Source organism: Chelonia mydas, chromosome 1 (assembly GCF_015237465.2).
Source record: "Chelonia mydas isolate rCheMyd1 chromosome 1, rCheMyd1.pri.v2, whole genome shotgun sequence".
Taxonomy (NCBI): domain Eukaryota; kingdom Metazoa; phylum Chordata; order Testudines; family Cheloniidae; genus Chelonia; species Chelonia mydas.
Genome location: NC_057849.1, coordinates 38,062,675 through 38,086,751, shown reverse-complemented (window position 1 = coordinate 38,086,751; position 24,077 = coordinate 38,062,675).

The window sequence follows — 24,077 nt, the reverse complement described above, 5'->3', positions numbered from 1 at the left end:
TTGGCAGAGACCTGGGCATGGGACACTTGTTGGTTTCACCTAGAGTAAATGGTGGATTCTCTGTAACTTATAGTCTTTAAATGAAGATTTGAGGACTTCAGTAACTCAGACGTAGGTTATGGGTCTCTTACAGGAGTGTGTGGGTGAGGTTCTTTGGCCTGCAATGTGCAGGAGGTCAGACTAGATGATCATGATGGTCACTTCTGGAATTAATCTGAGTCTTGTAACCCAGTCTGCTATTTTGATTAAATATTATCTTTTTCTTCCAGCTTTGAGTTATTAGTAGAGATGAATTAACCTTTGTTCAAGGTTGGATTTATATTTCCCAATCTCTGTTTAGATAAACCATGAGTCAAAGGATTGGAGCAATAGGATAAGAGGCAGGACTCTAGACCAGTGATTCTCAGTATTTTCCATACTGGAATCTCTTTTTCCATCATGGCACTCTACTCCGTTAGCAGGGGGTAGGGTGGTCATGACCCACTGGTTGGGAAGCCCCTGCGTTAGAGTTCTAGTCTCAGTTCTGTCATGAACTGGCTGTGACCTTGGTCTCTGTGTTAGGTCACCCAACTGTAAAATGGGAATAATATTTACCCACTTGCAAGGTGTGTTGTGAGGATTTAGTCCCTCGTGAATGTTTGACATGCTCTAATGTCCTTGCCAATTGGGAAGGCATCATTATTCAAATAAATTGTTTTGCATCAGTTCTTAAATTCTTACATCTCTTGTAGTGTCCATGCTTAGCCTCGCTGGAGCAAAGCAACAGTGAAATTCGCTTTCCAGTCATGTAATATACATGCAGGTTCTCAGTTCACCAGCCACTTTGTTTGTGCTCTCTTGATAAGCCTACATTGCTGGTCACTCACTTACTGGAAGTTACTGGTAGAGCTAGACTGTACATCACAAATAAACAGCATAGGTAGAATATCTACAGTGATGAAGACATTTATTTGCAGTTGTTTCAGACACCTCAATTCCACACACTGCTCTTAAATACCGTAGATTCAACTATCAGCAGAGAAATGTTCTTATCAAGAATAATCAGTCATTCAAGCACTCTGCTCTTACCTTTGGCATTTATTCTATTCTTAATTACCATGCTGTCAGCTTTGCCCTTGTAGGATAAATTGCACTGCCCATGATACACTTATAAAACATCTAACTATTAAAGCCCTGATAAACAGACTTAAGTACAACAAAAGAAGGGGAAGGAAGAGAGGAAGGAGCTGATGTTGGAAAGATCTTTTGCCTCTCACAGCCTTTTTGTGAACTGATGTTCTGTGCTTTCTAGTCCAGCAAACATTTCTTTGTGTGATATAGCAACATACAAGATTTATTCGGCTCTCAGGGGCAGTATTTGGGGCCTGATCCAAAGCCCGCTGAAGTCAGTGGAAAGGCTTCCTTTAAATTCAGTTGGCTTTGGATCAGGTCATAGAATATCAGGGTTGGAAGGGACCTCAGAAAGGCATCTAGTCCAACCCCCTGCTCAAAGCAGGACCAATTCCCAATTTTTACCTCAGATCCATAAATGGCCCCCTCAAGGATTGAACTCACAACCGTGGGCTTAGCAGGCCAATGCTCAAACCACTGAGCTATCCCTTCCCCTAGTGTGTCAGCAAAATCCAGCCATTTATCAACTCTTACAGTTGGGTTGATTGAGGAACAAAGAGGTCAAGTGACTAGCTGGAGATGACTGATGATTGAGTGGTTCATTCCAGTTTTAACTTAGGACCATTCTGATCGTCCTATCTAGGTATCTAGGTCAATGCCTACCTACCCAGGCATTTACAAAGCATCCATCATCATGGTATCTGAACACTAACACAGTCACTTAAACAGACAGTCCATCTGAACATGTGTTCTCCATTCCTTCCTTGTATATTCTGATTGGGGAAGGAGTTCTCTTTCTTCCTCCTTCTCTCAAGGGAAGGGAAAGCAAATTATTTTGGGATTGCTGTAGAGGAGCATCTCATTCTGCACATAATTATTGTAACTACTAGCTCACTGGCTGGGTAATACAAAAATCAGCAACATAGATTGTGTCCTAGGTCTTAAAAATATATTGTTTTGTTTAGTATAAATACAACGCAACAGCAGTAAATCTCTGTGCTCTCACTTATGGATGTAGAATCTTATTTACCATTTGTTTGTGGCTAGACTGTTTAGAATAACTGAACACAGAGTTATTCTTACCAAATAGGTATTTTATTTGCAGTCATCTCAGAAAACATTTTAAATCTGTTCTATTCTCAAATGTTATGTTTCAAACGTGTATTGGTCAGATCTGGCAAAGAGAGGGAATCTTCTCTAGTCTTAGCAATCCCTAGCTTTATGGCCTGACATAACCTTTTCTCAAGGTTCTTCTCTGGGAGGGCAACACCTATCTCAAGAGAATTGTTAGAAATCAGCATGCAAAAAGGTTACTGAAAACACGATAAATAAGCTAAGGCTGACTTCCAGTGAGACTCAACTCAGTAAAGAATCAGCCTTAGAATATAGGAGAAAATTGTATGGTGGAGATGGGATTTGGATTTTTCTTCTAAAATGTAACATCCCACCTACAATCACTTACCACCTTATTATTAAAAAGATAATAGAGATAATGCACAGAAGAAGTCATTCTATAGCAATTATCTCAAAATAGAGTGCTGGCCTTGGGGTCTATTGTAAGTTCCCAGTAAACTACATATGATGGCGGTCTCTAACTGTTTTTAAATAATTATTTTATTCACTTACTGTACTCTTCATCCATTTTTTTCTTGTATGTCTTGACTTTGCTCTAGAAATACACTTGGGGGATATAATTTATGTAATCTACCCATTTATCTTCCAACTACTATTTGCCTTGGTTGCAATTTGTAAATGAATCTAGCTGAAGGCATATAATTATGTGGATAATGAGAGGAAGACAATAAAAAAGTTGGTTTTATTTTTGTCAGTTAGACTTGATATTGAGTATCACACCTGAAAAAAAAGTCTTCCACCCTTACTCATTCTGACTCCAAAGTACCTTGATTACTTGGGGCAGCACCTGGCTCCTGGAGCAGTCCCCTTGAAGAGAATCATGCCCAGTCATGCTCCTGTCTCTTCTCGCCACTAATTGGTGCATAATGCCCTACAACTTCAAAATGGAAAGAAGTGGATAGAAGGGCATTTCGACTGGAATGACAACAAAAATATACATATTCCTAATTTTGGAAAATTCAGTGTTGAAGAGTAGGGAAATCTGGAGCTGTTGCAATTTTTAGAAGCAAGTCAAACCTCCTTAGGACTCATTGAAATGGTGCAGCCTCAGTAGATAAGTGACAGACTGGGTTCCCAGTGTTCTTTGAGAGAGTGTGTGATTCAGATGACTGACCATTCTGCTGATGATTTGGTAGATCAAAAGAACTGTCTTTTGTCCTCATCTGTCAATCAGTGGAACCTAAAGGCACAATTCCCGGGAAAGTTGTGACAAGGCTACTGTTGTGGAACATAGGAATTTCCATTCTGGATCACACCCAAGGCCCATCCAGTCCAGTATCCTGTCTCTGAGAGTAGTCAGTACCAGACGTTTAGTGGAAGGTATAAGCACTCTGCAATACCCAGATGTGGAGTAATCTGCCCCCCTCCCCATATTAGGTTTTATCCTGGTCTCTAATAGTGATTGGCCTTGAAGCATAAGATTTAATATCCCCTGCAAAATTTTTGTCATTGATCCTGATAACTTAGAATACGCCTAATGGACGCATAAATGTCCACTCCCTCTTGAAATCTTGTTAAGTTCTTGGTCTCAACCACTTTCTGTGTTCAGTGGCAATAACTTCCACAGTCTAATTATAAGTTGCTTGAAAAAAACATTTCCTTTTATTGGTTTCAGATTCCCCACTTTTTAATTTCATTGACCGTCCCTTTGTTCTTGTGTTACAAGATGGATGGAGAACAAAAGTTCCTAATCTGACAGCTCTGGTCCAGTGGTTCCCAAACTTGTTCCGCCGCTTGTGCGGGGAAAGCCCCTGGTGGGCCGGGCCGGTTTGTTTACCTGCCACGTCCGCAGGTTCAACCGATCATGGCTCCCAGTGGCCGCAGTTCGCTGCTCCAGGCCAATGGGAGCTGCTGGAAGCAGTGGCCAGTACGTCCGTCAGCCCGTGCCGCTTCCAGCAGCCCCCATTGGCCTGGAGCAGCGAACCGCGGCCACTGGGAGCTGCAATTGGCCGAACCTGCGGACGCGGCAGGTAAACAAACCCGCCCGGCCCGCCAGGGGCTTTCCCTGCACAAGTGGTGGTACAAGTTTGGGAACCACTGCTCTAGACCATTCATCTTCTGTACTTTTATCATGTCCCCTCTTGTTTGTCTCCTTGTCTAAGGATTTCCATAAATATTCACTGAGTAGTTTGTATGAATAGTGTTCAGAATAATTTTGGGGGTGTTTTACATGGCCTATTATTGTTTAGTATTTATACTGCAGTAGCACCTAATGGCTGCATTCAGGGTGGGACCCTATTGTGTTAGGTGCTGTACCCCCACAATGAAAGGCAGTCCCTGCCTCAAAGAGTTTACATACTAAGTTATGAGAGACAGCAGAGGGAGACAAGGAACAGATTGGGGAGCACAAGGCAACAGCGAGACAGTTATGATTAGTGCAGCAAGCTGTGGTCACCGCACACCAGCTGCCCAGCTAGTATATACAAAGACTGTGGGGAATCTTGCAGCTGTGTCTCTTGCCGTCATTCCTCTGCCTTATTTTCAGCGTCACAGGTTTTCCATGAAGATCCAGTGGGTCTCGTGGATAGCACATTCAGTGTCATGGCATGCAGTATATAAACATCATTGCAAGAGGACATGACACAGGCTTCAATACAGTACATACTGTGCTGTGATGCTTCAGTTTGCCTGATCTCTCGGGTTTATTTTCTCTCTCGCTCAGGTATGCACTTGAATAGCCAGGATTATAAGGCACCTGTCACTGAATATGTGTTTTGTTCAGCACAGTGATTATCTGATTTCTGTCTAGCACAGTTCACTGTCATGGTAGTTAGGCTGAAGGAAGACCTACTGTACCTTGACAGTGGGACCATCTGGTGTTCATTCTTGTAATTAGTGTCAAACCCACACAGTCCTGCTGCTGCAAAAATATATTTTAATGCATCACAGGGCATGTTCACTAGTTTATTGTGAGTCTTATGTCATTTGAAACCTATATTCTGGGCATCAGAAATAATCAGTGTTATATATAATGTGTGTATGTGTGTACACACAGAGTACGTGGGTAGGTATAGATATATATAAATTACACAGATGTACTCTTGAAAACTGGAAATCATTGATGATTGTCAAAGAAGGTCAATTTTTCATCCTAACAGCTAGAGAGTGTCTTTACATCTGTAACTCTTTTGCCAGTTCTTTTCAGGAACTGCATCTGGGTAAAAAGGAATTAAAGACATTCAGACTGTGAAAAGGATTGCGGTGAGACTACATCAGTGTCAAGACTGATTTGCATCCCGATGACTTCTGATTACATTTTTTATAGATGTGCATGAACACATGGTCGTGTGGCTTTAGGAGGACATATTGTGAACAGAAATTGCGCAAGTGTAATCTTGGAGATTGATGTACTAGGCTGCAATCATACCCCTTTATGCCAGACACTTTGGAAATTTGGGCTTGCTGGTTAAAATTTTTCAGAAGTGCCTAAGGCCCATTATCAAATGTGAGTTAGGACTAAATTTACAGAAGTATTGAAATGCCTAGTAGAATTTAAAAAGCAACTTAATACAATAGGTGCCCAACCCCCATTAACTTGCATTAGGAGTTAGGAGCTTCAATCCCATTGACTTTCAGTTAGATGTAGGGCCAGATTGTCAAAGCTGTGTAGGCATCTAGCAGGACTTTCAAAAGTGTCTAATCTACATCTACACTGCAAAAAAATACCCACTGCAGCGAGTGTCAGAGTCTGGGTCAGCTGACTCCGGCTTGTGGGCTCATGCTATGGGACGCTAAATAGCAGTGTAGATGTTCCCACGCAGGCTGGAGCCTGGCCTTTGAAACCTGGCAAGGGGAGCTGGTCTCAGGCCCCAAGCTCCAGCATGAGTGGGAATGTCTACATGGCTATTTTTCGCCCTGTAGTGCGAGCCTGAGGCAGTGGGCCTGGACTCTGAGACTCACTGCCCTGGGGTTTTTTGCAGTGTAGATGTATCATGAACTCGTAAGGCATCTAAGTTCTAAAGTAACTTTTGAAAATGGAGCTTAGGCTTCTAAGTCACTTAGGTGCTTTTGAATCAGTTCCCTGCTTTATCTGTTTGGTAATTTGTGAACTGTACACCTGCTGATTCTCTAAAGAGACACAGATGTACACACTGGTGGACACCCCTGTATGACTGTTGTTTGAGAACAGTCATGGCTCTATAGTTCAAACATTAACACAGGTTTTTGATCCCCAGATCTGGATAGCTGTCATGAACAAATAGGTTATAATCACCCTGTATTAACTACATCCTGGGTCAAAGGGATTTTGCACATAATGTATCTCACAGAGCAAATGCCTGCTCAGCCCCATGATTTTGCCATAGAAGGGGAAAGGTTTTTCCAGGAATACAGAACTCATTCACAATTCCCCATATTCTAGTAACAGCAAGAGTGCTCTCTAGATGGTGCTAGAAAATGTGTGACTTGCTATCATGCTAGACAACATACTTTTGTCCAGGTGGAGACAGGGTCTGTTGATGAGGGGCATATCCAGCCCCACAGCACAGGGAGATCTAGCTGGCACATCCCAGCTCCTCTACTTCTCACCCATCCCCAAGGAAAAGTCTTTGCCCTCAATCAACAAATAGGGAATCCCAGTGCCCACAAGAAGCACATGCCACACAGCTCTGCCCTCACTTGGCATGCACATGCACAAGTAGATATATTCATAGACATTAAGGTCAGAAGGGACCATTATGATCATCTAGTCTGACCTCCTGCACAATGCAGGCCACAGAATCTCACCCACCCACTCCTGCAATAAACCTCTCACCTATGTCTGAGCTATTGAAGTCCTCAAATCATGGTTTAAAGACTTCAAGGAGCAGAGAATCCTCCAGCAAGTGACCCATGTCCCATGCTACAGAGGAAGGCGAAAAACCTCCAGGGCTTCTTCCAATCTGCCCTGGAGGAAAATTCCTTCCTGACCCCAAATATGTTGATCAGCTTTCCCTTGTGAAGCAGGCCCACTGTTTTCACATTGCAATATCACAGAAAGTTTTCAAATCCACTAGCTCTCCTAAGGCCATGTTTGGTCCTGGCATAAGCAACCACAGTACCAATGGAGATCTTCTCTCTCACAAGAAGACTGAATTTGGCCCCATGACATCAGTTAGGAAACAACCTCAAAATTTATCTCAGATGCCAACAATTCTAGTGATCTGGGGTAAAACATCACCTCGTCCAGGGCTTGTCTACACTGCTCCCAGTTCGGATTACGTCAGAATGAATAGTAGTATCCATCAAAGTGCTGAGCTGGCAACTCCCCCGTGTGGATGCTTTTGCTGTGAACTAGAAGGTTCCTAGTAGTTCTCACTAATGTAATTCTCTTCAACAGGTCCACATTCAAGCTCTGGTGTTGAGGGGCAAGTTTTTACTCCCTATTACAGACAGTTGTGCTCAGGTTGAGGTACAGAGCTTTACTGAGTGCTGACACTCAAAAGATTTGTTCACAGTGCAGTTACAGTGTTTCCTGGGGTCTCAGTTTATGTATTTTATTAAACCATTGGACACATTTTAGAAATAAGAGATGGTGCTAAGATTTGTCTAGGCAAACCCTTGCAAAGGATTTTGTCTGTGGTCACTCTTGACTTGTCTGCTGGGAGACTCTCACATGATCATTTGGACTTCCAAATTTCATCCCATCCTGTGGTCTAAAAGCTCTTTCACCCACCAATATTTTAAGATTTATGTGAAGAAGCTAGAGGGAGACTCCCATGAGAGCTTGTTATTAGATTTTCTCCTCTCCTATGATGATAGATATGAAAATCAGCTTCCTTTATCACATGAGCAAGATCCAGGAATAAAACAATTCAAAGCATTGGCGATAAATGTGAAGGGCTTGAGTCTGTAAGTTCAGTGTCACAGCATAATAGATAAATATACAACAATGATTAAATCTTTCTGTTCACTGCTTGGCGTAGTTATACTAACCCTGGGTTTTAAAATTCAATAATTGAAACTGAAGGGAGGAAGACTGGACAGAAAAGGGCACTGTCATGAAGATGAACAGCTGAAATGGAAGTTTATTCGTAGCTTAAATAGTTCATTAGTAATAATGAGGTTAGTTCTAGTGCTCAGGATTTAAAGTGATTCCAGTTGTGATGACATGGTAATTTTGGAAGTACAGGAGCTCAAGGATTGTCTGTCATATTTTAAAAGGAAGTATCTTGTGTGGAAGAGGCAGCAAGTGTGCAGTGGGGGTCTGGAGCAAAGCCTTGGAGGGGTGGTGTAGGCAGAGTAAAATCAGGGGAGCAGGGTCAGAGGGGAAAAGGAAAAAAAGGGCTAAAAAGAGAAGCTGAATTTGCAGGGGTTTTAAAATCCACACTGCTTGGTGCTATAGAAGTGGAGCAAAAGGTGCTCAGCGGCCCCCTTGCCCTTTTTGCAGGCAGGTATATCAAGGCTTGAAATGGAGTGATGCGGGTGCCATCCCACAAGGCAGGGGACCTGTCCCTGGGAGAGTCAGCAGGGGAACGCCGCACTTGTGCATCATAGAGCAGTGTGGCTCTCTCCATAGGCCTACAGGAAGGGGATGGTTATGGGCTGGCGTGTGCCAGGGCATGCCAGTGGATCTATGAACTCCATGGATCCAGCAGCCAAATGCCCTGTGTCGGGCCCTACACAGAGGCTCTAACTGCCTCTGCAGTCCATTGAAGGTAACAGCAACCACAGAGCTACTGTGCTGATGTTCCTCCCTTACTTCGTGCAGTGCAAATCAGGAGATGTCTAACTGCTACCATCTGTGGTTGCAGTTCACTGTAGGTGCAAAGCTAGAAGTCAAATTGCAGACCAGTTGTCAGGCAGGCCTCTTATCTCTCTGTGCTGATGTTTCCTTTTCTCCGATAATTTACAGAGGTGTTATGAGGCTCCATTCATTAATTTTTTGAAAGATGTTTTGGACCCCAGGAAGGAGGAAGCCATAGAAGTGCAAAGTATTATTTATTAATAAAGAAGCCCATTTTAACACAAAATACTGCCAAAGTTTACTTATGCTGCTTGTTCGAAACTTTTAATTGTGAGTTTACACCAGAGAAGTTTAAAACCACAAGCCTACATAAAACATAGACATACAACATTAGCCTTTAAAAAAGTGTGAGTTTCCTTAGATAACGAAATACAGCTTTCTACTTCGCCTCAGTATTTTCAGCATCTTCTATATTTCTTATAGTACCCACAAGGCAACACTGCACGTATTGAGGTACCCATATCTATTTATCGTAGATAAAGCTGGCAAGTTTTTAAGGGTCACCACTGTATTTGATAGGAAAAGTGAAATTTTATATCACTTTCATAATATCATTAGAATATGATTATTTCTTCAAAATCATCCCTTCTGTTCTCCATCACTATTCTAATTCACTGGAGATAAAACATCCTATAGCATTTGATACTAAGCAGACTGGAAAACACATACTCACTCATGCGCTCATATACTTACATGACGGATATACAAAAGACAGCAAATGCACCATTAGCCAGACAAAGGTAAGACACAATCAGGGCTAGACGGTTTAATAGAAAACTGCAAAGAATAAAGAGCTTTGGGCGCTACTCATGAAGATTTGCAAAGTGATGTAATATGGGGACGGAATTTACTGTTCAAATATCTTGAGACCCCCCCACCATCAGTGGAAATAAGATGGAAACAAGTTTCCAAAGGGCTTGTTGCATCCAATCAAAAATATAAGAAAATATTAACTCATGGTCTTCATAGTTCTACCATTCTGTCTCTTGGTGACCAGATTTACAGCATCACAGAGCACCTAATTTTCCAAAGTCCCTCTCTACTTTAATTCAAAAGGACTGGATATCTGCCTTACGACACAGCAGAAGACATAAATAGGAGTCACAATGATTACAAATGGCAACTGCTAGTCGCAGTGTTAGTAAATTCTGTACCATTTGTCTTTGCAATTGTTGCCTAAAATGAAACAATGAAAACATTTTGTTGTTGTTTATTTGCATTACAGTTGAAACTGGAACCTCAACTGGGATCAGGCCCCCATTGTGCTAAGCATGGTACAAGCATATAATAAGAGACAGAGGTTCTAATCTAAATAGACAAGATGCGTATAGTGTGTGGTGGGGGAAACAACATGGGGTGAAATCCTGGCCCCACTGCTATCAATGGGAGGTTTGCTAAAGATGTGAATGGAGCCTGCAATTCCACAGCATACACTCTGTAAACATGTCTGATACTATTTTGGATACATGGGGCCAAGTTCAGCCCTGCCCAAAAGGGGCATAGCTCATTTGGAGACATTGGAACTCAAGGCTGAACTTAGCTCATGGTTTATAACAGCTATAAAAATGTAACATCTTGTAAAAGATCAACTAACTATGCACACATGAATTTTACCTTCCACAAGACAGTTACTTGCATCCGATGAAGTGAGCTGTAGCTCGCGAAAGCTTATCCTCAAATAAATTGGTTAGTCTCTAAGGTGCCACAAGTCCTCCTTTTCTTTTTGCGGATACAGACTAAGACGGCTGCTACTCTGAAACCTGTTAATATGCAGTAGGAATTAATCCATAAAACAATTGTATCTTTACTTCTGTAAAACACTTTGCACATGAGTGAGTGTGTGTGTGTGTGTGAGAGAGAGAGAGATAGAGAGAGAGAATGTGTGAGTATGTAGGTATATCTGCTAGATACTTATATTTAGCAGCCTGCCAGCTGGAAAAATCAATTTGTATTCAATGACTGCCTCACATCTCCTAAATTCATGAAAGTTCTGGGGACTGAGAATTCATATTGATTTTTTATACTGTTTTAAGCTTTATTCCTAGGAATTGATTTCAGCAGCCATTTCATATTATAAATCAACAAAGCTAAGTAAAATCTACACAACCAGCCCTTGTTTAACATAAATTAGCTCTAATACGTTTTCTTCATTAAGTATGATGGGAATGTAGTTTTACTGTTTGCCATCATGGGAGTCAGGGAGAAATCTATTAGGGGCTTTATGAATTACAAGAAATTGGAAAATGCCATTAATTCCTGTATTCCTGGATGATTAATACAGGGGCCTTTAAACATTTTAGTATTGAATTTGATTCTGTGCAGTTTATTATACCATTGTACTTTGTGCCACTGTAGATAAATGTGTGCTGTGACGTTCTGTGGCCAAACACTATGTATATAGACTGCACACTGGTTCAAAAAGCACATACATCCATGTGCCACAGCAAAAAGGGCTCCTGACTTTTTGCTCCAATACTACAGATATCCATATGGGAAGATTAAAATCAAAGAAACAGCGGTGGCACTATTTGAGCCTGAAGAAAAACTTGAGCAAAGCTGAGATTTATTCAATCCAGGAGAAGGCATGCAAGTCAGATTACTATGACTTTCTCCAATACGTTGTCAATAGAACACTTTTGAATTTTTAGGGGGAATTCAGATTTGAATCCCAGCATCCAAAGCCACTCTGTTCATTAAGGGTCCAAACCAGAAAGAAACTAGATTGCGGATTTTCCAGATCTTTGAAGGGGCTGAATTTCCAGTGCGTGAGTGCTCAGCACTTTCTGAAAACCAGGCCCTTTTAAGATGTTTCAAGTAGAATACTTAAAAACTGAGGCCTTCTATAACTAGACACTTTTGAAAATCTTGTCCCCATTTTCTGGTTTAGCTGCAGCCAAAATCTCATGAGTTCTTGTAAGATTTGGGTTCTACCTTTATGGAAAAGTCCTATAGAATTTAACAGGGTGAAATCAATAGGGTTCTACAGAAATATAATAGTGTTCTTCAGAAATTACTCTATTCTCAATGACCTAGTGAAGAAAGGATCTATAGCCTATTAGAAACTCCTTAAATTTTCTGGTCCTCTAGCACGGTGGAATTTTGTGCAGTCATGATCCCACTAAAGGATCATAAATGATTTGTGGGAATGACTATATTAAAGTAACCTTGCTGTCTCCAGATCTAATATGCTTGGTGACCAGTCTAAGTCTCTGCACAATTCTTTAGCCTTAAACACTGTCCAAAAAAAAAAAAAAATTGGAGGGTGGACACATGCAACTTTCTTCTCCACTCAGCATCTCTGTTACAGGTGTACACTCTCCAGCTAACCACATGGGATTGGCTAGTTCAGGGGCTTGGTAACTGGCTCTAGAGCTTTCACCTCCTGGTTCAAATCCAGCCCTGATCACTAGTAACTGAGCGTTGTTGCTACCAGTCTTCAGATGAGAAACAAGTCTGGATTTTTAACAGCAGGGTTGTTAACCATTATAACAACTAACCAAGGGATGCAGCAAATTCTTGGTCATTTGAAGACTTTAAATGAAGATGGTAATGACTTTCTAAAACACATGCCCTAGCTCAGCAAAACACTCAGGGTTCACGGGATGAGCTTCTTTGCATTATGCAGGAGGTCAGACTAGATGCTCATATTGGTCCCTTCTCTCTTTAACATCTATGAATAACTCACAAAGAAGAAGCAGGATAAAGTAGAAGAGTAGCTGTGAACAGAAGTTACTCTTTGACCTTCAACTCTGTGTGGTCCATACGTTATACTCGTGGCTAAACTGATCTAAGTACAAGAGTAAAGGTGGTGTGGGGCAGGGCTCTGCATTTTGATTAAACCACTGGAAAAGCTTTAAACTGCGTTTTACTCCAGGTGAGAACAGTGTTTGCACAGCTCTGCTAATACTACTAAATAAAAGGCAGCCAGTGCAAGGCAAAATCTTCAACATTCTTTAGATCTTAATTGCTGAATATGAATCCCTGTTTTATCACAATTCGGAAACTGGGAACACTGGAACGTGAAATCATCTGTCCCGGGACACCCATTTATTTAGCTATGGGGTGAGATGTCACCTGCTGTTCAGCCCTCCTAACAATCTCTAAAGGAAGGAAAACACCATCTATTATAAGCTTTAATTTTCCTCTAGTATTTTACTCTTTTACCTTTGCTGAGAAAATAATATTTGGACCAGTGGATGCTTTGTATGCAAGAGACTCAGATACTGTAGTGACACTGAAATGCCAAACTATTGTCCTTGTTACCCAATCAACAAAGAAATCCCCCAACTAAATAAATAAAATGTTAACACAACCAAATATTAATTATTTTTCATTGTTATATTTATAGATCCTGGTTCCTCCGATTCATCCATTTTGAGTCACTCTGGTAGCACAAAACAGGCAAAAAACTGGCTTAACCAGCCAGTTGGGTAGTCTCTAGGTGTCCCAGCCCAACTTTACCTGACTCAACACCACCATGCCCCTGTGATGGCAGGTATAGAGGACTTACTGAGGGTCTTGTCAGTGGAAAGGGGTTGTGACTGATTTCGAGCCAGCCCCAGGATTAGCTTTGCCTCCTCCTATACCTGAGCTGTACCAGAGCTTGGGTACAGCCAAGAATCTGGCCTGTTGGTCTAACGTTCTGCAATTTTATATGCCTCTCCAGAGATGCAGCTCCTCTGCATTCAGTACAACTTCTTATCTCATCCTCCTTTGCTCCCCAAATGTCCTTGCCTTATTTAAAATTAATTTTACCAATGGATTTTGACTTTTTTTGAGTATATTTTGTTGTATCATAATGTCTTCCTTCTTCTGGGCTGTTTTCCAGCCAGCTCCAGCAGAAACTGGCTCCTAAATTTTAATTAAAAGAAGCTCTGTTTGGCTCTTGAATTAAAATGTTCTGAGTTCCTTTTTCTCTGTCCTGTTCAAGGCATAGATCCAAATGAAAACTACTAGGTCTCAATGCAGCGTGTGTATAATGGATCTCTGTATTTCCCCCTTTCCCCAAATTGCCACAAGAGACAGAACTATTGCCAGAAGACATTTCAGTGACCAAAAAAAAAAAAAAGTCACCATGCTGAATCCTTCCTTTGCAAAAGTTTTGTCTGAAATGATTACACCCACAATTTTGCACCCATGGAACTGTAGATGACGATAACACATCAGTGCACTAAAACAGCAAAAATCAGGAGTTTGGTGTCCCACTACTGAACTTTTGGGCACACATGCAGGGGTTTGCGTCCAGAAGAATTATAATACCAAAATATTGTGTATATCAGCTGGGTTAAGGCCCTTCTAAACATTTGGCCTGTGGCCTACACGAGGTTAGAAATTTAGGTTAAACTAGCCCACCAGCCCCATTTAAAAATATGTGACAGTTGTGTGTATATTGGAGGAGCAGCAGATAGAAAGAGAACTAAATGTTCATTCTGTACTATATAAACCTAAAGACTAGGAGGCTACCATGTTACTGAGTAGCTAGTCCAAGTTCTGACCTCACGGGTAGAAGAACAATAAATGCACTTAGTGACTTTACAGACTCAAGCAGGGAGGTTAAGTGAGCTGACTGAGGACACAGTCATTGTCAGAGTCAGGATTTCCTGGCACCAGTCTTGGCACACGAACCACTCGGCCTCCACCCTTACCTCTTTCTTTACTGTTTTCTTTAAGTTCCATTGTTAAAGATATTGGGCCAAATTTTCTACTGATGTAATTCCACTGCCTTCAGTGGAGTTGCATCAGCAGAGAATGTGGCCCATCGTGTAGACTATGAACAATGCTTAGTCATTTATCCCAAAATAAGCAAAGGAAATTTTAATCTTTCATAGGAAGAATTAGGCCATAACATAGTGAGGAGGAGTGGGGGAGGCAGAAGAGGGATATCCAGAAAGGGTTACAATGTAGGGTTTTTGGCTACCTACTGTCACAATTTCTGAATGTTCACAGTCCAAGGATTTTATGTGTGGTTTCAGGGAAGAGGAGGTAGTTGACTTAAGAAGTCGTGACTGAGATTAGTTTGCTTCACATTGTCAGTGTGGCATGATGGCTGCTGAACATGCTGCTGTCAGTTAAATGCAGTCTAATGCAATTACGTATTTGGCAGCCTTAGAACTTATATTGAGCAATGGGGTGGACGATTGATCTAGAAGAAGCTTTGGTTTTTGTCCTTCTCTGAAGAGTCCATAAAGTCATATCCAGACTGTGAACATTATCTGGAATGAGGAGGGTGAACACTCCAATCAGTATCTTGATCACAACAGTAATTTTGATAGTGTATTTACCTTAAAGAGAGAGTTGTATTTATTTCCGTATTCGAGCCAATCAGAATCCTACCATAAGACTGCTAAAAAAGGTCCATAATGAATCAGATGGGCAATGCCTCCAGTTCACCTTCCCTAATGCACCAGTTTGCTATCTACTACTCTTCTGGATCCAAATCCAAGTGTATTGAGATACAAAGTGTAACAACGCCAACAAGAAAATAGCTCATTCAGGATGTAAATGCATTTTTAGGAACAGTCATGTCAATTTAAAGTAATCCCACTGAAAAGCAAGTATTATGTATGTGCATATGATGTAGGCAATAACATTGCTGATAGTTAAAGTTGCCTGACACTGTCCATCATAAATAGGACAAGAAGGAAGAGATTTTGATCAATGACTGTCAGTAAATATTGATTTCACACTACAACTGCAAACTGATGAAAAAATATTTCCATTGATAACAATCAAAATTTACAGATAGGAAAGGTAAGAAAAATGCTGCTTGAAAACTTTAGAGTTTGATTTAAGAATATTTACTTTGTATCTTTTGACATGTGATTTTATCAGTTTATGGTTAATGGTTATAAAGCTGTAATTTTTTGAATTTCAGCAGCAATTGTCATTAAATAACTATTGGCTTATCCCCCATTGTCTGTCCCCCATAATTTCTCACAACTGTGAAAATTGACATTAAAAATCTAAAAAAAGTTTAAACTCTATAATTTTATGCAACTGTGAAAATTTAAATTGATGAAAATTGAAAAAAATGCTTAAAAATTAACTTTATCCATTAAAATTATATTTTAAAAAATTGAATTCTGCCACACCTAATTATAAGACCTTGTTTTCAGTTGCTGATAACTTTACCAAACTTAAAGTCTTTCGGTTAAAATTTCCCATGCCATGCATCTGCTTCAGGCTGGATTTTTTGGGGAAGTTTCAGCTAAAATGATTCAGCCATTTCTGAGAACAAAGTGGGAGGAAAATAGGTCGGGCACCACATCTGAGACCAGGGAGACTATGTCTCCTGTGTTCTCAATGCCCCCCTGCTGGCCTCCTGACAGGATAGAGGAAAGGAGAAAACAATCTGATTGGAATGCAGATGTGAGGAATGAGTGGGCAAAGATACAGGGCACAGCTGAACAGGGGATAGAACAGTGGTTCTCAAACTCTTGTGCTGATGACCCCTTTCACATAACAAGTCTCTGAGTGTGAGCCCCTTTATGAATTAAAAACACTTTTTAGTATACTTAGCATCATTATAAATGCTGGAGGCAAAGCGGGGTTTGGGGTGGAGGCTGACAGCTTGCGACCCCCCCCATGTAAGAACGTCATGACCCCTTGAGGGGTCCTGACCCCCAGTTTGAGGTCCCCTGGGATAGAAGCTCAGAGGAAGGGGTTAGGAGCAAGAGTCAAGAGGACGGGACAGTAGCCAGAGCAGAGGGGAATAGGAGTATGGGGGCAGGAGAGAAACAAGGGGGGAGAGATGGGCAGCACTCAGGGAGGGGTGATATGATCAAAGTGGTGGGAGATGGGCTGGAGCTGGAAACAAGGGCAAAAGCTGGGGATGAGAGGAGGACGGGGCAGGGGTTGGGGTTGGGGGCTGGACAGACCCAGGGACCATAGTAGCGAAGGGGATAGGGCAGGAGCTAGGGCAGGGGAGATGAGAGTAGAAGGGGACAGGGAGAAGCTGAGGCTCGGGGCAGAAGGGTCTGTAACGCTTATAGCACACTTCCCTACAGAACTGGAACGGAGCCCAGCAGTCCTGAGTCTCAACATTCCTCTGCTATCAGCAAACCCCTGTGACCCCCACCCCAACAGTGTGTGTCTCCTTCTCTTCTCGTGACTGATCCACACAGGAGATGATAGCCTACAATTGCTACCAGTTAATCTGTTAGGTCAAGTAGATGACTGTGCTGTAGATGTAAAGATCCCGCTCTGCTGATATGGTTCTACATGATTTTTTTTGGTGGGGGGGGGAGTATCTTGCTTTTTAAAAATTGTAGCAAATTACATCCAAAAATGATATCTACTGAATGAGGCAGGGGTTCTGTAGAGAAAATGGAATGTGATTGTGCACTGCAACATCATGCGTACACATAAGGGGACTGAAGTATGGGTGCACGGGCAATCTTCATTCTGGCATTTCTTAACTTCTGAGGGCTTGACTTAACAACCTTAAATTTTTTTTTTATGTACATAGATCAGATACACATCTGGAGAGATGTGTCTCTGCATCACCACTTAGGACTATGCCTGTCTGGTACGAATGATCTATGGTAAGATTGTGCCAGAGAGGCATCGTCCTAAGCAATGGCTCAGAGACACATCTCTCTTGGGGGGTTATGAGTTGGGATTTTACTTCAGGGAGCACAAACCTCTCCCTGAGTTCTTCAAGAACCTCAGTGTATTTAGCTTAACAAAAAGAAGGTTAATGGGAGAGTTGTTCACAGTCTATAAGTACCTCCATGGGGAACAGAAATCTAATAATAGAGGGGTCTTCAATCTAGCAGAGAAAAGTATGACAAGATCTAATTGCTGGAAGTTGAAGCTAGACAAATTCAGACTAGAAATAAGGTGCAAACTTTTAACAGTGAGGATAATTAACCATTGGAACAATTTACCAAGGGTTGTGATGGATTCTCTATCACTGGAAATTTTTAGGTCAAGACTGGATGTTTTTCTAAAAGATCTGCTCTAGTTCAAACAGGAATGATTTGGGGGAATAGAGTGTGTTACACAGGAGGTCTGACCAGATGACCACACTGGTCCCTTCTTACCCTGTAATCTATGAATCTATGTGCAGCCATGGCAAGAGTCTTTGGGCAGAAAGGCAGCACCACCATATGGTGTAGCTTGCTCCCCCTAGTGCATCTGGCTTGGTCCTTGGCTGTTGTGGAGGGGTGGGGAACATGGCCCTGGTTGCTCTTCTTTGCCTCTCCTGCCTCAGTTGAAGAAATGAGCACACCAGAGTGTACACAGTGAGATCAGCACTTTCATTCCCTGAGGTCAGGGACCACACTTGTCCCTAGTCTTTGAACGAGGCATCCCTGGCCCTTGCATGGGGGCCAGTCACAATCTAGAACAGACCTAGCAATCAATTCCCACCCAGAGTGGATCTTCATGAGAAGTTCTGACTCAGCATGTCATAAATTCTACTTTGCAATCCAGTTTTGAGTCTATCCATCACTGGCTAGTCTGAAGATCATAATGTTATAGAAATGTAGAACTAGAAGGGACCTCAACAGGTCATCAAGTCCAGTCCCCTGCACTGAGGCAGGGCTAAGTATTATCTAGACCCTCTCTGGTAGGTGTCTGTTTAAACTGTTCTTTAAAACCTCCAGGGATGGAGATTCCACAACCTCCCTAGGTAATTTTTTCCAGTGCTTAACTACCCTAACAGTTAAGAAGTTTTTCCTAAGGTCCAACCTAAATCTCCCTTGTTGCAATTTAACCCCATTACCACTTCTCCTTTCCTAATGCTTAAAGAGAACAATTTATCCACATCCTCTTTATAACAACCTTTTACATATTTGAAGACTATCATCATGTCCCCCTTCAGCCTTCTCTTCTCCAGCCTAAACAAACCCAATTTTATAAAATCTTTCCTCATAGGTCATTTTTTCTAGACCTTTAATCATTTTTGTTGTTCTCCTCTGGATTTTCTCCAATTTGTACATAACTTTCTGAGCACCGCATTTCTGGAACTGAACACAATACTCCAGCTGAGGTCTTATCAGTGCAGAGAAGAGTGGAAGAATTACTCATCATGTCTTGCTTTGCAATCCTGTTAATAAATCCCAGTATGATGTTCACCTTTTTTTCAACAGTATTGTTAACTCATATTTAGATTGTGATTCACTATAACCCCCAGATCCTTTTCTGCAATATTCCTTCCTAGGCAGTCATTTCCTATTTTGTATTAGTGCAATTGATTATTCCTCCCTAAGTAGAGTACTTTGCATTTGTCCTTATTGAATTTCATTGTATTTATCTCAGATCATTTCTCCAGTTTATCAATATCATTTTGAATTCTAAGCCTGTCCATTGAAGCATTTGCAACCTTTTATCATCTGCAAAATGTGTAAGTGTATTCTCTATGCCATTATCCAAATCATTTATGAAGATATTGAACAAAGCTCAACCTAGGACAGATCTCTGTGGAACCCCACTTGATATGCCCTTCCAGCTTGATTGTGAACCACTGATAACTATTCTCTGAATACACTTGTCCAACCAGTTGTGTACCCACCTTATACTAGGTTCATCTGGGCTATATTTCTCTAGTTTGTTTATGAGAAGGTCATGTGAGACAGTATCAAAAGCCTTACTAAAGTCAAGATATATCACATATACTGCTTCCCTCCCATCCCCATCCACAAGGCTTGTTACCCTGTCAAAGAGAAGGTTATTTGGTTGGTTTGACATGATTTGTTCTTGACAAATCCATGTTGACTTTTATTTATTTAGCACTTTATTTTCTTCTAGATGCTTACAAATTGCTAGTTTGATTATTTGCTCCATTATCTTGCCGGATACTGAAGTTAAGCTGACTGGTCTATTAATTCCCTGGGGTGTCATTATAGATAGATACTATATTTGCCCTTTTCCAGTCCTCTGGGATTTCTCCCATCCACCATGTTGTCTCAAAGATAATCACTAGTGGATCAGAGATCTCCTCAGCCAGTTCCTTAAATATTCTAGGATGTGCTTCATCAGGCCCTGTGGCCTTGAAGACATCTAACTTGCCTAAATAATTCTTAATTTGTTCTTTCCCCATTTTAGCCTCAGTTCCTACCCCATTTATACTGATGTTCACTATGTTAGTCATCCAATCACTGCTAACTTTTTTGGCAGAAACTGAAACAAAAAGGTAACACTTCTGTCATTCCTGTATTTTCTGTTATTGTATTTCCTCCTCATTGAGTAATGGTCCTACCTTGTCTTTGGTCTTCCTTTTGCTTCTCGTGTATTTGCAAAACATTTTCTCTTTACCCTTTATGTCCCTAGCTAGTTTAATCTCATTTTTGCCCTGACTTTTCTAATTTTGTCCCTATGTGCTTGTGTTGGTGTTTTTTATATTCATCCTTCATAATTTGACCTAGTTTCTATTTATTTTGTTTGACTCTTTTCTAAGTTTCAGGTTGTTAAAGATCTCCTTGTAAAGTCTCTTGGTCTCTTGGGTGGTCTCTTACCATATTTCCTAGCTTTCCTAGCTTTCCTATGCATTGGGATGCCCTTAGTATTGTCTCCTTTTAAAAACTGCTAACTCTCCTGAATGTTTTCCCTTAGATTTGCTTCCCAAGGGATCTTACCTACCAATTCTCTTAATTTGCTAAATACTGCCTTCTTGAAGTTCATTGTCTTTATTCTTGTTTTCCCTCCTACCATTCCTTAGAATCATGAAGTCATCATTTCCTGATCACTTTCACCTGAGCTGCCTTCCACCTTCAAATTCTCAATCACTTCCACCCTGTTTGTCAGACTCAAATATAGAATAGCAACTTCCCTAGTTTCTTTCTCCACCTTTTGTAATAAAAAGGTGTCTCCAATGCATTCCAAGAACTTGTTGGATAATCTGTGCCCTGCTGTATTATCAGGTGATAATTAAATTTTGCATAATTTTATCCCTTTAACCTCAGCATTATCATGTGAAATGACTTTGGTATCATCCAGCATGTGATGTTGTAATGTTGTAATATGTCCTCACCACTATATTTCATAATCATCCAAATACTAGTGGTTTTGTATGTGCTGATATTAAAAAATGTGATATTTTTATTTAAAACACCACCTCCAGTCAGCCTCTGCCCTTCCTTCTCTCTATTATTTATTATCCATCAGATCCAAGAGAGAGGTTTTTTCACCCAGTGTACTGCTTTTTCAAACTGCTAAAAAAAAACAGTTTATGAAAAATCCCTAAGCTACCTTTCAATACTCATTCCAGCAATATTTCACTGACACTGATGTTCAGAACTACTTCTGCTCCAGCAACATTTACTATCTTTTGTAAAGGGACTGCTCAGTACCACAAAAATAAGTCTACTCACAGGACTGCAGGCTGGGAACTTGCTGATTTATTCAGCTGCATCACAACAGATGCGCATGGGGAAATCCCACTAATTACACAGGAAGTAACAGCGGTGGACATGGCTCCAACCCATAGTACTCTGAGTAACCCAGTTAACACACAGGTGACCACTTTAGCACACTATCTCTGTTAAATTGGTTGATCTGGGGTTCATTGCAGGAAGACCAGTGAAAACCCCTGCTCAATATGTAGTGGCACTTAAAAACAAACAAACAAAGTGTTAGGATAAAAATAAGGAATAGGCTAGAAAATAAAGAATAAAACAAAGAATATTATAATGTCACGATATAAACACATGATATGCCCTCCTCTGCACTTGTGGGTTCTGTTCTGGTTGAATGGCCCACTGGTTAGATTTAGGTAGCAGCAGAAACAGAAGAAGTTTAGAGACAGGTGATGAATATTTTCCCATAGCTTTCCAATATACGGTTTCCTTCACCTTCCTTTGAAGCATCCGGTGCTAATCCCTCTCAGAAAGAGGACTCTGGACTAGATGACTGTTGGTTTGAGCCAGTATGACAATTCCAATGTGCCCATTATTTCTAATACTTTTCCCTTGAAATGCATCAGCTTTTGTTTGTGTACAGTGAATTCTCCAGATCTTTTTTCTGACACAGATGGACGTACTAGTTAATATCTGTGCAGCATTATATATACGTAGTCGGATGAGATCTTAGTGCCAGGACGCTAAATCAGGGCATAACACTACCTCAGTTATTCCAATTCCCAACTACTTAAGAGATTCTTCCTTTTCTTTTACAAACTCTCACAGACTCAGTGTGTCTCTCTTTAGTCTTTTCCATCAATACCAAACTCTGGATGCTTTATGAAATTTGAATAAAAATGAGTGCATCTCAGGCAATGATTTTGATTGGCTGCTAAACCACCCCTTCCAGTTCCTGTTCTGGTTATCTCTGCTGACTATGCCTTTTGTTCCACCTTCAGACTACACACAAAACGCTTTCTAATTCAACTATTTTATGCATCTCCCTTACAGACCATGTCAGGGCACATAGGATCAAATCCTTTGTATCTGGCCTCAGAACACATGGTGTCATCAGTGTCAGAACTCGGTTTAGAACTCAGGAGTGCCTTGTTCAATATACCAGTTTGGATACATCTACACTGCGTTTTAAAACCGATGACAGCAAGTCTCAGCTCCTGGGTCTACAGACACGGGCTCAGGCTCCGGCGCTCAGAACAGCTGTGTAGATGTTGCGGCTTGGGCTGGAACGTGGGCTCTGAAGCTTCTCCTCCTCCCCAGGCTTCAGAGCCGGAGCCCAAACAACTGTACAGCAGCTTTTAGCATCTTAGCATGAGCCCCGCAAGCCTGAGGCTGCAGACCTAGGCTCTCACACTTGCTGCCACAGGTTTTAAAATGCACTGTAGACATACCCCTCAACGGTACCTAATTTCATGCACAAGTCACGAGACTGCGCTGCCCTCCTCTACCTTTGACTTCTATGGTCATTTTTCTATGCTAAAAATTGTAAGTCAATTAGGCAAAATTATAGGAGTGCCCAAAATGACAATAAAAATTATCTACCCTGTTCTCCCTGTTCTCCTGTTCTCCCCTGTTCTCCTGTTCTCCTGTATGCATGGGCACACCCGCTCTGCCTACGTGCTCAGCGTGATGAGATTGCCCAAATGATCACTTTTGGCTGGCGTGGGATCCCCAGTCTCCTTGTTATTAGGGCAGGAGTAATAAAGGATTGTTATTCTTGTTGTGTGAACCAAGGGCAGCAGAACTGTACTAGGCATACCCAGATTGAGGGACTCACTCTCAAGTAAACGGCACTCACCAGGCCATGGGTTCCAAAGCTGGGGGAGGAATAGGTACTTGTACTTGGTGGGGGAGGGATCTGTTGCAAGATCCTTGACACCTTTTGACCCTTCCACTCTATACTATGTAATAACAGAGTTAATTGAGAGTCTGAGTTGAGATTCAGTTGAGAGTCTTGTTACACACCACAGAGCTGAAAACACTGGTACCTAGGTCTTAGTGTTAGACCTGCCTTGGGACAGTGCCTCTGATGCAAGAGACTGCCCAGTGTGCACCAGCAGTGAGGGTTCCCCACTAACAACTGAAATCACTGAGAGCTGTGTTAAGTAGTGGGACCTTAAGACATCCTGGTGGGTTAGCAAGTGGCTGGCAAGGCAGCCAGTGGAGAGGTGTGGAGATCGGCTGGCAAGGTGATGGATGGAGAGGCGTGGTGGACGGCCAGCAGGGTGGCTGGAGAAGAGGCGCAGTGATTGGCCAACAAGGTGGCTGGCGGGGAGGAGTGGAGCCCTGATCAGCTGGCAGGGCAGCCAGCAAAATGGAGTGGCAAGCGAGTGCCTGGGCAGTGGAGTGAGTAAAGTTCCTTCTTATCCCCCATCCTCCCAGAGCGGGAGGTGAACTCTGCAGTGAGTGTGGACTCATTCCCTTCCCATCCAAGCTGCATCTCACTCGTACAATTATACTTCACTGGAAAAAAATCAAAAATTCTTTGAATGGAAGCATCTCATTCTTCTCCTGTGCCTGTTTAAAAGGAGCACCACTGAGGACAAAATAGGCTAAAGGTGGTTGTAAGGAGAACATATAAAAATATAGACGTTTATGTGTGCCATGTCATGGAATCAAAACAGGTAAATAAAAGCTGTTGTTGCAGTATATAAGAAGTGGAGGTTTGTATAAATGTCATTAGCACTGATGCCCATTCCCTGAAGTCACTTTTTGAGTAGAAGAGACACCCACCATGGTAGGTTTCAGAG